The sequence below is a fragment of the Citrus clementina genome, unplaced genomic scaffold (assembly GCF_000493195.1).
Source record: "Citrus clementina cultivar Clemenules unplaced genomic scaffold, Citrus_clementina_v1.0 scaffold_3, whole genome shotgun sequence".
In the NCBI taxonomy this organism is placed as follows: domain Eukaryota; kingdom Viridiplantae; phylum Streptophyta; class Magnoliopsida; order Sapindales; family Rutaceae; genus Citrus; species Citrus x clementina.
Genome location: NW_006262339.1, coordinates 20,357,057 through 20,370,817, shown reverse-complemented (window position 1 = coordinate 20,370,817; position 13,761 = coordinate 20,357,057). Strand labels below are relative to the sequence as shown.

At 31.0% G+C, this 13,761-nt stretch overlaps 1 long non-coding RNA gene across 1 annotated transcript; it reads left to right on the top strand.

Annotated features, from left to right (window-relative positions):
* The first annotated feature begins 4,840 nt into the window (after window positions 1-4,840).
* Window positions 4,841-5,526, top strand: LOC112100292. Its single transcript, XR_002906623.1, has 2 exons — window positions 4,841-4,990; window positions 5,077-5,526. It is a non-coding gene; the product is annotated as an uncharacterized LOC112100292 (long non-coding RNA).
* The last annotated feature ends 8,235 nt before the right edge of the window (window positions 5,527-13,761 follow it).

The window sequence follows — 13,761 nt, the reverse complement described above, 5'->3', positions numbered from 1 at the left end:
AGTTATATTGTTATCTGAGCATACATCTCAACCAATCAAAAAACAATATATGAACTTTATGCAAATTTACAAATTCATAATAAACTTGTTGAATTTCTTTTCTTTGGTTTAAGAAATGTTTGAAAAACCAAAGTTTTTTTTCTTCATTGGAATTAGAATAAAATTCATTATGAAGAAGAGTTTTATCTAATTCAAAGTCTTTTTCAAGAACATTTATTACATTTTCAGTAACAGCAGAAAATGTAGGAGAAGTTGGAGGAGAAGGTTCCTTCTCTTCCTGGCTTTGGCGACTAGTGTAGATAGGATGGGGAACACTAGTTGCATAGTCAACTGAATGTATGGAGGAACTAGGTATATCCGAGGTGGAAAACCTAAGTTGACTATTTACAGGTTGGAAAGGAAGATTTATAACAGAGGGTATTTTTTAAAATTTCTTTTGTAAATGAGGAATTGAATCTTTATCGGAGAATCTAGAGGATATAGATCTCCTAAAAGACAGTTTGACTTTACCATCTGAATACTGAGTCACATTTTGTAATTCTGTATTTGGCTCAAGTTGTTTTGGAATCACTGGTTGAGTGGCTCCTTCAAGAATCCATTCATCTGGAAGATTGATATCTTTCCATTGGATTGGTTTTGGAATGACGGTGTTGGCTTTAGACATATCAGTCTGCAAGAGAAGAGTTTCATCTCTTTTTTACTGGAATTTATGTTGCGTATTGAACGTTGAAATCATGGCTTTATATGATATTTTGAAAATTAATGCAACTGGAACATATCCTTCTAACATGTGATAATTATGCGTTTTGATCTGTAAAATCATGCTTTTCAAAATATTCTTATCTTTTAAAGAAACCGTTATGTTAGGATAACAATAAAAAGAAATGGGTCCTTTACAGAGACTAGATTCAATACTACTGAGTAAGGAATCATCAAAGGAGATGAACCTCCCATCTCTGAGGACAGCAAGAATGGAAGTATTTAGTCCTTCCTTAGTTAAGGGTTTTATGCCGACTTGAATTAAACCGATATGAATATAATTGAAATTCTTTTTTTTTAATTTCTTTAAAGAATGTTCAGAGAACAAGTGAATTGTTTCAAAAGGTTTTGAAAGTGTGATATCTCTTTCTTCTGTCTTTATAACACAATCTGTCTTTAGAAAATCAAGTTTTTTCATTTTATAAATCTTATCTTTAGAAACTTTTGGCAAATCCCAATTGTCAATTGCTTTATTAAAATATTCAATAATGAATTATTCTGAATTCACCACGTTCTTTGAAACACTAGTCTTCTCGGAAGAAGAGCTAGAGAAAGATGATGTTCTATGCAGTAGAGAATCCATGCAATTTAAAACTTAAATTAAAACCTATATGAATGCCTACAGGTATGGTATTACTGCCCTAAGCGGAAAACCTTATCTTAAGATGGGACTTACTACCAGTAAAGAATTCAGCAAACACACTGATTTTTAATAAAAGAAATAAACAACACAGATGCTTTACCAAATATTACACCTACTTTCCCTGTGTTCTGATACCAACAACACAGATCCGAGATCGTGGAAAAGGTTTATAAAGATAAGATTTATAACAGATGCAGTTTCTAAAGATAAGATTTATAACACAATCTGTCTTTAGTAAGTCCCATCTTGAAAATTCTCAGAATGCCCCCCAAAATCTGAGGAGTCTAAGTCTTCCTCCCGATTTAAATACAAAGACTGGGTCTTTAATTGTAGCGAAACTGTAGCTTTCGATACTGTAGCGAGTCTGTAGCTTCACAACTGTAGCTTGAAACAGTGGCTTTGCAAAACAAAATTACATGGAATTATAAAAGGGGAAAAATCGGGTGAAGAGACATGTGCGCTCTCACTTGTGTCCAGGGGACCACCCAAAGTATTACAAGTAATAAGGTAATTTTTACAGTAGAATTTTACAGGAATTATAAAATTGAATACAAATGATAAATACAGAGAAAAATAGAAAATTAGTACTCTTTTTATTTTTTTTTTAACAATGCTTTATAGGAGGGAAGATGCCGAAGTAACTTAACAATGCTTTACAGGAGGGAAGATGCCGAAGCAATCATCTTCATTATCATCTCCAAGGGAAATGAATGGCTCGGCTTCTCCAGAAGAGCTTGAACCGGAACTTGCAACTGATGGCTCAGATCTCGAAGCGAGAAGCTGTTCCATGACTTTAAAATATTCTTCTTCTGTTTTGGCATCGGCCAAAAGATATTGGGCCTTGGATTTTTGGGTAAGGAAGGTTCCTTGGGCTTTAATGTCTTTGATGGTTGGTTGTAGAAGGCTTTTAGAGGAGAGCCAATTTTCGATCATGTTAACAGTCAATTTGGACTGTTCATAAAATTTTGACCACCATTTGACTTTGAAGGTTCTTTGTAGAATTAATTGGGCATCTTGTGGATGGTATCGAAAGTTCCACATCCAAACCCAAGGGAGAAAGAAATTTGTACAGAAGCAGAGAAAATGAGGAAATCGTTTCTCAGACTCTGTAGGTACATAGTGGGTTTTAAAAAGATTTAGGCACTGGATGACATTTTGGGTGAGGATTTCAGGGCATGGCCCAAAATAATTCCACCACTGTTGGAACCAGTTTGGAAGACTTTAGACGGTTATTTTTGAGTTGAATAAAAATAACCAAGAATGGGTCTTTTTTGGGTTTTGTATAAAAAATGTATTAAACCAAGCCTGTTGATAATCCCAGTAGGAATAGGATAGGTAGTGTGGTAAACGCATTTGAAAATTGGCGGGGAAAGGCTTTAGTATGTGAAGTTGGTCTCCCCACTATTTTGGGCTCAAAACTTTTAGAATGGTGGCTGTGGAGTAAGCTGGTTTTGTATGGGTTTCACTGAGGAAGAAGTATTTGAATTTTACAGACTCAGAAGACTCCAAAATGCTTTGGTAATAAGACTGAGGTTTTGTCAAATCCCAAGGTTTGAAAAACCAGCCTTTGGGAAAAAAATTTGAAATTGCTTGAAAAGGATCAGTGTGGTAAAAACCATCTTCTATGGATAAAATATTTTGGAAATGAGTTTTATCATACTAATCCGATGTTTTCTTTGAAAGTTTTGTTTGGGAAAGAACAATCTGAGAAGATGAACTTTCACTAGAAAGAATTACATTTTGTGAAGGAGGTTTATAAATTTCTTTAGAAATAGGTTTTTCTTCTTTAGGAGAAATCTGGATTTGAGAAAAACTTTGTAAGGCGAGCAGAAACTCAGGGGATTTAGAAATGGATTTCATCCATTCATTTACCTGCTCCCAGGAGGCAAGGGCTTTGGATTAGGCTTCTTGGTCTTCAATAGCGTCAATCCAAGACTTTATAGGCATTGCTGAAGAAAGCAATTTTTCTTTAGGTGGAGAGGATTGGGAGGCTTTAGGGGTTGATTTGGGTAAGGGTTCTGTGAGGATCTCTTTCCCTTTGTCTCATCTTTTGGGCGGCATTATCTGTTTTGAAGAAATTCCCTGGTTAGAAAATCAGGGAGAGAATTTGTATCTCCCTTAATAAATTCAATATCAAAATCAAAAACACTTAAAATGGCTTGCCATCGTGCAAAAATCTGTTTAGATGCAATGTTTTGAACATCTTTTTCCAAAACGTGTTTTGCAGCTTTGCAGTCAATTCTAAGCAGAAATTTTTGATTTAATAAATCGCTTTGAAATTTGGAAATGCATAAAACAATGGATAAAATTTCTTTTTTAATAGTAGAATAATTTTTCTAGCATTCATTCCAGTGTGCAGAAACATATTGTACTATTTGTTCTTTATTATTATTAACTTGTTTTAATATCCCACCATAACCTAGGTCTGATGCATCAGTCTCAACAATTTTAGGCAATGCAGGATTTGCAAGAAATAAACATGGAATGTTTTTAACTATAGTCTTTATATGTTTAACAATTTTTGTATGTTCTTCCGACCATGCAACAGGAGTTTTCTTTAACCTATCATGCAATGGTTTGGCGATCCTATTGATATTAGGACAAAAATCAAGAACATAATTTATATATATATATATATATATATATATATATATATATATATATAACCTTAGATACTATATTCAATTAATGTATCTATAAGATGAGTAGTTCAATTAAATATAACTATCAATTATATAGTTATTTTTTAAAATAATATGTTTATAACATACATACATTAATTAAGTGATTATTAATTAATTAATCATGTTTTTCAAAATAATTTTGGGAATCATGTTTTGTTGCAGTAAAGTAATGATCGTTTATCATCAATTGCTTTGTTTGTCTTCTTTTTGACAAATATAATTTTGGGAACATCAGATCATGTGTTTCACACTTGTCGCAATCATTTAAACAACATATAAATATCTAAAAACTTTATTTTAAATTGCATCTCGAATGGTATGGGAAATAATGTGTCATATATTTACCAATTACTTAATACTTGTTTATAATTTTAGTTACATTTTTTTATTATTCAATTGATTAATGTCATATCATTTGAGATGAAATTTTATACTGTGATAATAGCCGTTAATCTTACTCAATTATTTTGCGAAAAAACTTCAACCGTTGGTCCGTTGTCTATACATGCACTATTGCTTCCCTTCTTTTTGGTAGTTGATAATGGTATTTAATTAATGAGTTCAATGGTATTTATAACTTTGTCCGTCTTTTTTATTCCAATTATTTGTTTTGTGGACCATGTTGCGCACATGCAATAACTCTAGCCGTTAATCTTACCTACTTATTGTAGGATGAAACCTGAGCCGTTGATCCATTATCTAGAGTCTTCCATGGATTATATATATATATATGCTACGTTGGCAGTGCAGTGTCGGCTACTTGATCTATCTATAAGATCAAACCAGAAATTAGAAATCGCTCAAACTCAACTACTTACCTTTTGAGTTTTGAATACGGTTCACCCGAAGCTAGCAAAGATCTTTTCTCTTTCTGACTTGAAGATCATGGAAACTCCTTGCGCAGGTTTATATATAGGCCATGCATTTTTAATTGAACATCATTTATAATTTTTATTTTAATACGTGTATTTTATAATATGAACTTTTCAGGTAATAACGATTGGACTGAAAGTTGGGGTGACCCATATCTTGGAAGTGTTGCTGATGATGAGGTTGTGGATCACAATCTTGATTTTCTTCTGATTTCTCAATATAGAGGGAACCCTAATCACGCTGGTTAAATATAAACAGAGTTACTCTTTTGGATGTGTTATATGTAATAATTGAATAAATGGTGGGCACCGTTCGTTGTCATTACCAGTCGATGGTTTCGCGTGAATGCCAGTTTGTTTTAGTTTAATTAGTAAGATCTCTTGAGATATGCAAGAGATTTTCTTTGTTTGTATTCATGCAATTTGTCTTTCTTAATAAATAAAATTATTGTGCATAGTATGTAATATTTTGTTTGTGCCATATCTTTTTAATTATGCTTTCTCTTTTCTTGAATATTTTTGTGAAACAAACTCTGGATATTTATTAGTAATCAACTAATGTTGTAGGTCGCAGCGGACAAGATCTTTATAACTAATGAAGAATGTTTTATTTGTTTAAATAGCACGTATCATCGTAAAAAAAAAAAAAGGCATTACAACTTTTTCTCCCATTTTTAAGAAGCATGTCCCTAATGACAACTTCCTCTCTGCTAAATACAATTTCATCAAGGAATACTTTCTCTCTACTATCTAATAAAATTAGTGAAGACATCAGTAATATTTCAGGCTACGACATCAATTAATACCCCAAATTAAGATTTTCGGGGTGGAAAGGAAAGCAAGTCACGCCTAATACAGGCACGAGCAGTTACTAAAATGTGAATGCACAATTTTTTTTTTTCATTTGCAGATACTCATTGTTAGAAAACGAAAGGTTTTCTCTAGACTCATGAATTATGCAGTAGAGGTGTGCGTTACAGAAAGCTAAACTAGAAAATTAAATATATACGATTATGCCATAAATCTAGGGATTATGGAATTAATTATTTGCTGTTTTGCTTCTTGATCTATATTACTTATTATGGGATTAATTATGGAATTACATGAATGGGAAGAAATCACGAAATAGAGCCAACAAAAATTGCATGGACAATCAGGGGCGATCTTCTAATTTTCTTAATTTGCATTTATAAATAACGAAATCTGATTTGGTGTTTGCCATCGCATATGTACTTGTGCGTGTCTGGCCATGTGTCACTTGATCATTAGTCAGACTTTTAGATGCCAGCTGATAATCAGATGACACGTGGCCTAACGTGCAAAATAACATACACGACTATGCATACCTGCCCAGAGAGTTATAAATAAATAATTAAAACAATTATATATTAACAAGATTGAGATTAACGAATTAATTTGGTGATAACAATATTTTAGCTGAGGAAGAAAATAGAATTAAGTCCGCTACGAATATTCAATAGCCTATTTTAATAATAAAAAATGTTGATCGAAAAAAGTGATCTCATGTTTACCTACCTAATTATTAATCGCTAAATTCATTCCATTTGACATTTATTGACTTTATAAACACACACTATTTATTTCCATATCTAATTCGTTCTTTCAAAATACATCTACCCTTTCTTTTAAATATATAATTATTTTTTGGCTATGATGAGATCTTTTATAGGGTGGGAATTTTTACCATATAATAATCATGTTTATAGGAGAATTTTTAAAGTACATTAAAAATACTTTATTCAAAATATATGTGTATATATAACATGCCTAGTTTAATTGTATGCCAAATGTTATGTTACATGAAATGTAACATACACACTCCATAACAACTACATAAATTGTGTGAGTCCATCATTTATGTGGTTGTTGTGGAGTGTATGTTATATTTAATGTAATATAGGGACTCCCTAATTGTATACAACCATCAATTATGTAGTGATTTTTATATCTTTTAATTAAGTGCAGTAACACTGGTGCACTCTAAAAACTCTTTTCTTTAAATACTGATTGCAAAAAGTGTGAATCATGTTGTGCAGCAATAAAGTACAAGATGGATAAGTGTGAATCATGCTGTACTGCAATAAAGTACAAGATGGTTTATCATCAATTACTTTGTCCGTCTTCTTTTTGACAATTATATATTTTGTGGACCATCAAACCATGTGTTTCACACTTGTTGCAATCATTTAAAAAGCAGATAAATATCTAAAAATTTTATTTCGATTTTGTTTCTTTCGTGGCAAATAATGTGTCGTATATTTATTAAATACTTGACGATTGTTTATAATTTTAATAACATTATCTCACTATTTAATTGATTCATGTCATATCTATGGGTGTTTTGAATTTAATTTAATCTATCTAATCCATTAAAAATCTCATTTATGGATTGATGGATTGGATTCAATTGATAATTTAAAAATTAACAGATAGTGGATTAGATATGGATTTACTTATGTAAATCCACAAACAAAAATATTAAATTAAAAAATAAAACTTGTAAATGTGGCATTACTACTTACTAATGAATAAATTAATTAAAATATAATTACATTAATACCATATTATATCTTATCCAATTATAATAAAAAAATTAAATAATCAAATATTTAAATAAACAAATATAGCTTCTTAAATAGTTAGTTTTAATAATTTTAGTTAATTTTTATATTTTAATCTAAACAAATGTGATCTTTTCCCTTTGCTGTGTTATATTTTGAAACTTTAAATGTATTATTCTGGTTTTATTTAAACAATTAATTTATTTAAATATTATTCAATTTTGAATTTAATTAGTAATAAAATTATTTTTATATTAGATTTTCTTATTTAATGAATTGATGGATTGGACAAAATTAAAAACTGTTAATTCACAAATCAATTAATAAAATGGTGATTGGATATGGATTAGGTCAAATTTATGTCTGATCCACAAACTTATTGATTGGATTTAAATTAAATTTCACCAATTCGTGAATTGGATTGAATTGAAAATTTATAATTCGCAAATTCGTGAATTAGATATGAATTTATATCCAATATGCAAAATTTCATCCGCGAACACCCCTAGTCATATCATTTTAAATGATATTTTGAGTTGTGTTCACAGCCGTTAAACTTAATTATTTTGCAAAAAACCGTCAACTGTTGATTCGTTGTCTATGCCATGCATTTTGCTTCGCTTTTGTTCGATAGTTGATAATGGTATTTAATCATTTTCTTTGTCTTCCTTTTTACAGTTACTGATATTATTGTGGACTAGACGTTGCATATTTCGCAGTTATCACAATCTTTTGACCATGGCCCTTAATCTTGACAATTTATGGATTATAACAAAACTTCAGCCGTTGATCCGTAATTAATGAATACCATGGTACTGTTGACTACTTGATTAGGATCCTTGACTTTATTAAAATCTGAAAAAGTTATTAAATTGTGTAGTTTAATAGTATTGTGCAATTATGCCATTAAACTTCATAATTTAATAATTTTCTTAGATTTTTATAAAATTCAAGATTTTGGATACATACATATATGTATGTATGTGTGTATGTATCATATCATATCAAACCAGCAGAAATGGAAACTCGTTCAAGTCTACAACTTTCTTTTGATTACAGTTCACCAAAAGCTAGCAGAGAACTTTCCCTTTCTGATTTGAAGAATATATGGAAACTCGTTGCGCAGGTTGTTTTTTAAGCCAAGTTCATTTGAATATTACTTATAATTCATGTTTTAATTTATGTACATGTGAATAAGCATTGCTGTTGACAAAGACTTAAAAAATGACAATTTTAATCTTCTTGTAGTTCCCGGATCTAGAAAAATAATTTACTAGGGGTTAAATTAAATAACAACAAAATATAAAAACTGAAACTTGAATATATACAATTTTTTATAACACATTTACAATTGTTCTCTACGTGATTTCATATTCTGAAAACATTGTGCAATAGATTCATTATCAACACTATTAAATACATCCTTTATTACATAAACAATCAAATTATTATTTATCCATTCATCTCCCATCCGATTGCGAAATTTATTCTTCACAAATTTCATTGTTAAAAATATTCTCTCTTATGTGGTTGTAGAAACTGAAAGAACGGGGCTATTTGATAATCTGACAGGGATTATTTAAAAATTTATTAATTTTTCTTTTAAACAAAAAGGAGTTTTTTTTTTCAGTTTTTTCAGTGGGAGCTTGAGCCCCCACTAGTCCTACACTACATCCGCCTCTGAACTGGTTCCTTAATACAGGAGGAACCCTAACCATATTGGTTAGGTACATGTTGTGTTCTCTTTTGTCTTATGTTTAATTGAATAAAAATATGAGTATTGTTGTTGTCTGTCAATTATAATATTATATGAGTGTAGATTTGTTTTCAGCTGACATAAAATTGTATGACTTTGCTCGACTTTGTTCATATTAGTTTAGCTATTTATGCTCCAGTTCTTCTTCAATATTTTTATTAAACAGACTCTACATGTTTATTAGTTAGCTAATTTTTGCAACTTACAGAGAACTGAGACCTTAATAACTCATTAACAATGTTTATGTTTTATAAATAGTGCTTATCATCGTGATAATGGCAAGAAAACTTCCTCTCTGCTAAAACCAATACATCGAGGAATATTATCAAAGTCGCAAAAAATAAATTCACTACAAGAAAAAGTGATTTATATGACCGTTATTTTGCAGTTACATATGACCTTTTGTGATGGCTTTGTAACTGTAAAGAGGAGGTAGAGTATCTCCAAAAAAAAGTCTATTAACTTTACTTTTCAATTATTTTATTTGGTTAATTATGTGACAAAGAGGAGAGTGAAAAAATATATTATTTTTTAAAAGACTCTTCAAATAGAAATAAATTAATATTATTTTAATCAAATAAATATTTTTTCAAAAGAAAAATAAATTCTCTCTCTCCAATAAAAGGTAATAAAATATAAATTGAAGAGAAAGAAAACAACACTACAAGTTTAAAGAGAGAATTATTTTTCATTTGAAAAATCTTAATTAGAGTATATTTTGGGGTCTTAAATGCTGATGTGACTCTTTAAATAAGTAATAAAATCTTATTTGAAGAGCATTTTGGAGATGCTTTTATACGCGCCGCGTTCCAAATTAAATGTTGTGTAACCGTCTCTTTTGACAGGGAAATTGCAGTTGCAAAACCTAGTAACAGCCACCAAAATAGAAGATCGCAGAATAAGATGAAGAAGAAGATCGTCGGCATTTTCCATTTACCGGCGACATGTTAGTGTTAGGATTAGGATTTTGGTTTTCAAATGGAAATAGTTATTTTTTTCTTTTTTGAATTATTGTTAATATTTTTCTAATTAAAAACAAATTAACAATTTTATTATTAACAATTTTCAAGAATATTTTCATTATTATTGTATGAAATGATTTAGTAACTTTACTAATTGACACATAGTTAGTATATATGTGACGGCTGTCTGACCGTCATATAAGAGGCCACAAAAGCCGTATACGGTCACGAACCACTGTGTAAAAAGCCGCTTTTGCGGTCACATATATCCTAATTTCTTGTAGTGAAAAACAAAAGTTAAAAAGACATTAATGAGATATAATTTTCAGCATCATATATGTAAACATAGAAATTTGACGTTTTAACTATGAAATATGAAATGATATTTTTTTTTTAATAATACAATAAAATATTATTAAAGGAAGAAAGGGGAAAAGAAAAATAACAAGTCAGTTAATGTGTAACGATCTTTCGAAAGCCTCCGTAACCTCTCTTACTTCGATTACGTAAACACATGAATGTGATAATTAATCATGAGTTCACACGTGAATCACGTTTAACTCCCATTGCAATAATGTTTACACGTGAATCGCGTTTCAAAGATGCATCGCCCAAAAAAAAATTAAAGATAATTAATGAGTTCAATTGAATATTGGTAGACAATTATTTATATAGCTAGCTACACAAATTCCTATATATACTTGGAAGCAGTAGCCGGTCGAGAATGGAAAGAAATCACCAAACAGAGCCAAAGATTGCATGGACAATCACTGGAGATGTAATTTCTTTGTTTACGGTTATAAATAAGTAAAACAATTCATTATTAACAAGATTATTGTTATGGGATTAACAAATTAATTCGGTATTTAATTGTTTTTTAGCAGGGGATCAATAAATAGAAGTGTGCTACGTATATTTAATAGTCTACTGTAATAATAAAAAAAGAAAAAGGTTGATTGAAAAATTAAAGAGATTTGATGTGTATTTATCTATTTATCAATCATTAAATTCATTCCATTTTACGTTTAACAGACTTTCACAGAATTTTATTTCCATTCCACAGTCCATACCCAACTCTTTCCTCTATATAAATCCTCCATTCCGTTCTTTTGTTAATCCCAAAATCCTTCGCACCTCTCCGACTCCAAGGCTCCACGAGTGCGTCATCTCCAAAATACCGAAACAAGTTAAATATTTTATTTTACTCGACATCACTGCTTCAAAAATAGGGTTGATTTTTTTTTTCAATAATAAGCGTATATCTGTTTATTTATGCTCAACGACCAAAAAAACAATGACAAGCTTCAGAAAAAGGAGTCCCTAACAAGGCAAGCAACGAAAAAAAAGGTTAAAAAGTTGAACTAAAACATTTATGTTATAAAATAAATAAATAACAGAAAATTTTGAATTAAACAAAGTACTTAAAAAGTACCTTATTACTAAGCTTATTAGTGATAAGCTTTTGAATTTTATTATCACCAAGACGAATGAATACGTTACATATATATAGAATTGGAAAGCTGAGGGGTAAATGATGATTTACCAATGTGGGATAAATGGTGGAAGTTCATCATTATGTTTGTAATCATCACTTGCCGATGTGGGACATTTTTCACTTACAAAACCGTGAAAGTTCACCTATTAGTTATAACACTCCCCCTTGAACTTTACCATTTATGTACTTAATTAGGTTTGTTTAATACAGCCTCGTTAAAACCTCACCAGTAAAATTTAGTGGGATAAAACCTGGTCGAAGGAAAAAGAGTATAATACACATTTGTCTATATAGATGCAAGAACTCCTATCTTCAAAATATGCTCCCCCAGATGAAATATCTCCTCAACTGTCAAGTATCAGTTTGATAATCTATTGAGTCGACGCATGCCAATATTGTGAACTAACTTCTCGTGGGAAAAACTTTAGTGAAAAGATCATCAAGATTATTAATGGAGTGTCTTTACTTTACATCAATTTTCTTGTCCTGCTACAGCTCATTAGTGTAGAAAAACTTTGGTGAGATATGCTTAGTTCTGTCTCCCTTTATGTATCCTTCTCTGATTTGAGCAATATAGGTAGCCTTGTCTTTGTGTATAATTGTTGGAACATCTGTTGCGAAGGCCAAATTGCACGTGCTTTGAATATGATGGATAATAGACCGCATCCAAATACACTCTCTACTTGCTTCATACAGTGTACAGATCTCTGAGTGATTAGAAGAGGTGGCAACGAAAGTTTGCTTTGTAGATCGCCACGAAATTGTTGTTCCATTGTAAGTGAAAACATATCCTATTTGTGAGCGGACTTTGTGGGGATCAAATAGGTAACCTGTGTCTGCATAATCGATAAGACTAGGATTCTCTGTTGGCTCGTTTGAAAGAACCCAAGTTTGACGTTCCACGAAGGTATCGAAACATATGTTTGATGTCATTTCAATGTCAATGTGTGGATGCTAAGCTAAATCTCTCCAATAAGTTCACAAAGAATGCAATGTCTAGTTTGGTGCATTGAGCTAGATATAATAAAGTGCCGATTGCATTTAAATATGGCACTTCTGGACCAAGTATCTTTTTGTCATCCTCTTTGGGCCGGAATGGATCCTTTTTAGGAACGAGAGATCGAACAACCATAGGAGTGCTTATTGGATGAACATTATCCATATTGAATCGTTTTAATATTTTCTCAATATCAGGTGATTGATGACTAAGCACTCCGTTTGTTTTATGCTCGATCTATAGGTCGAGACAATATTTTATTTTCCCTAAATATTTCATTTCAAATTCTCTCTTTAAATATTCAGTAGTTTTTAGGAGCTCTTCAAGAGTTCTATTTAAATTCATGTAATCAACATAGACTGCTACAATTGCAAATCCAGATTCTGATTTTCTAATGAATACGCATGGGTAAATTGAATCATTTTTGTATCCTTCTTTAATCGAATATTCACTCAAATGATTGTACCACATGCATCTAGATTGTTTTAATCTGTATAATGACCATGCTAATTTCCCTGAACATAGATTACGATCTTTTTTATTTAAACGCTTCATGCATTTTGAATCCTTTAAGGATTTTCATAAAAAAATAATGTCGAGTGACCCATACATCTATACGGTCACTACATCCATGAGACGCATGTCAAGTCTTTCAGAGACTACTAAGCTGATTAGAAATTGAAACATAATAGCATCTGAGAATATGTATCCTCATAATCAATACCAGGTCTCTAGGAGAAACCTTGTGTGACTAGTCGCGCTTTATATCTGGTAATTTCATTATGCTCATTACGTTTCCTTACAAATACCCATTTGTATCCAACGGGTTTGACATCTTTAGGTGTCTGAACTACAAGTCCAAAGACTTTATGTTTAGCCAGAGAACTTAATTCTGCTTGAATCGCATCTTTCCATTGAGGCCAATCATGCCTTTGCCTACATTCATCATCAATTTTATGCTCGAAATCCTTTGTAATTTCAATAGCTACTGTGAATGAAAGCACATTGTCG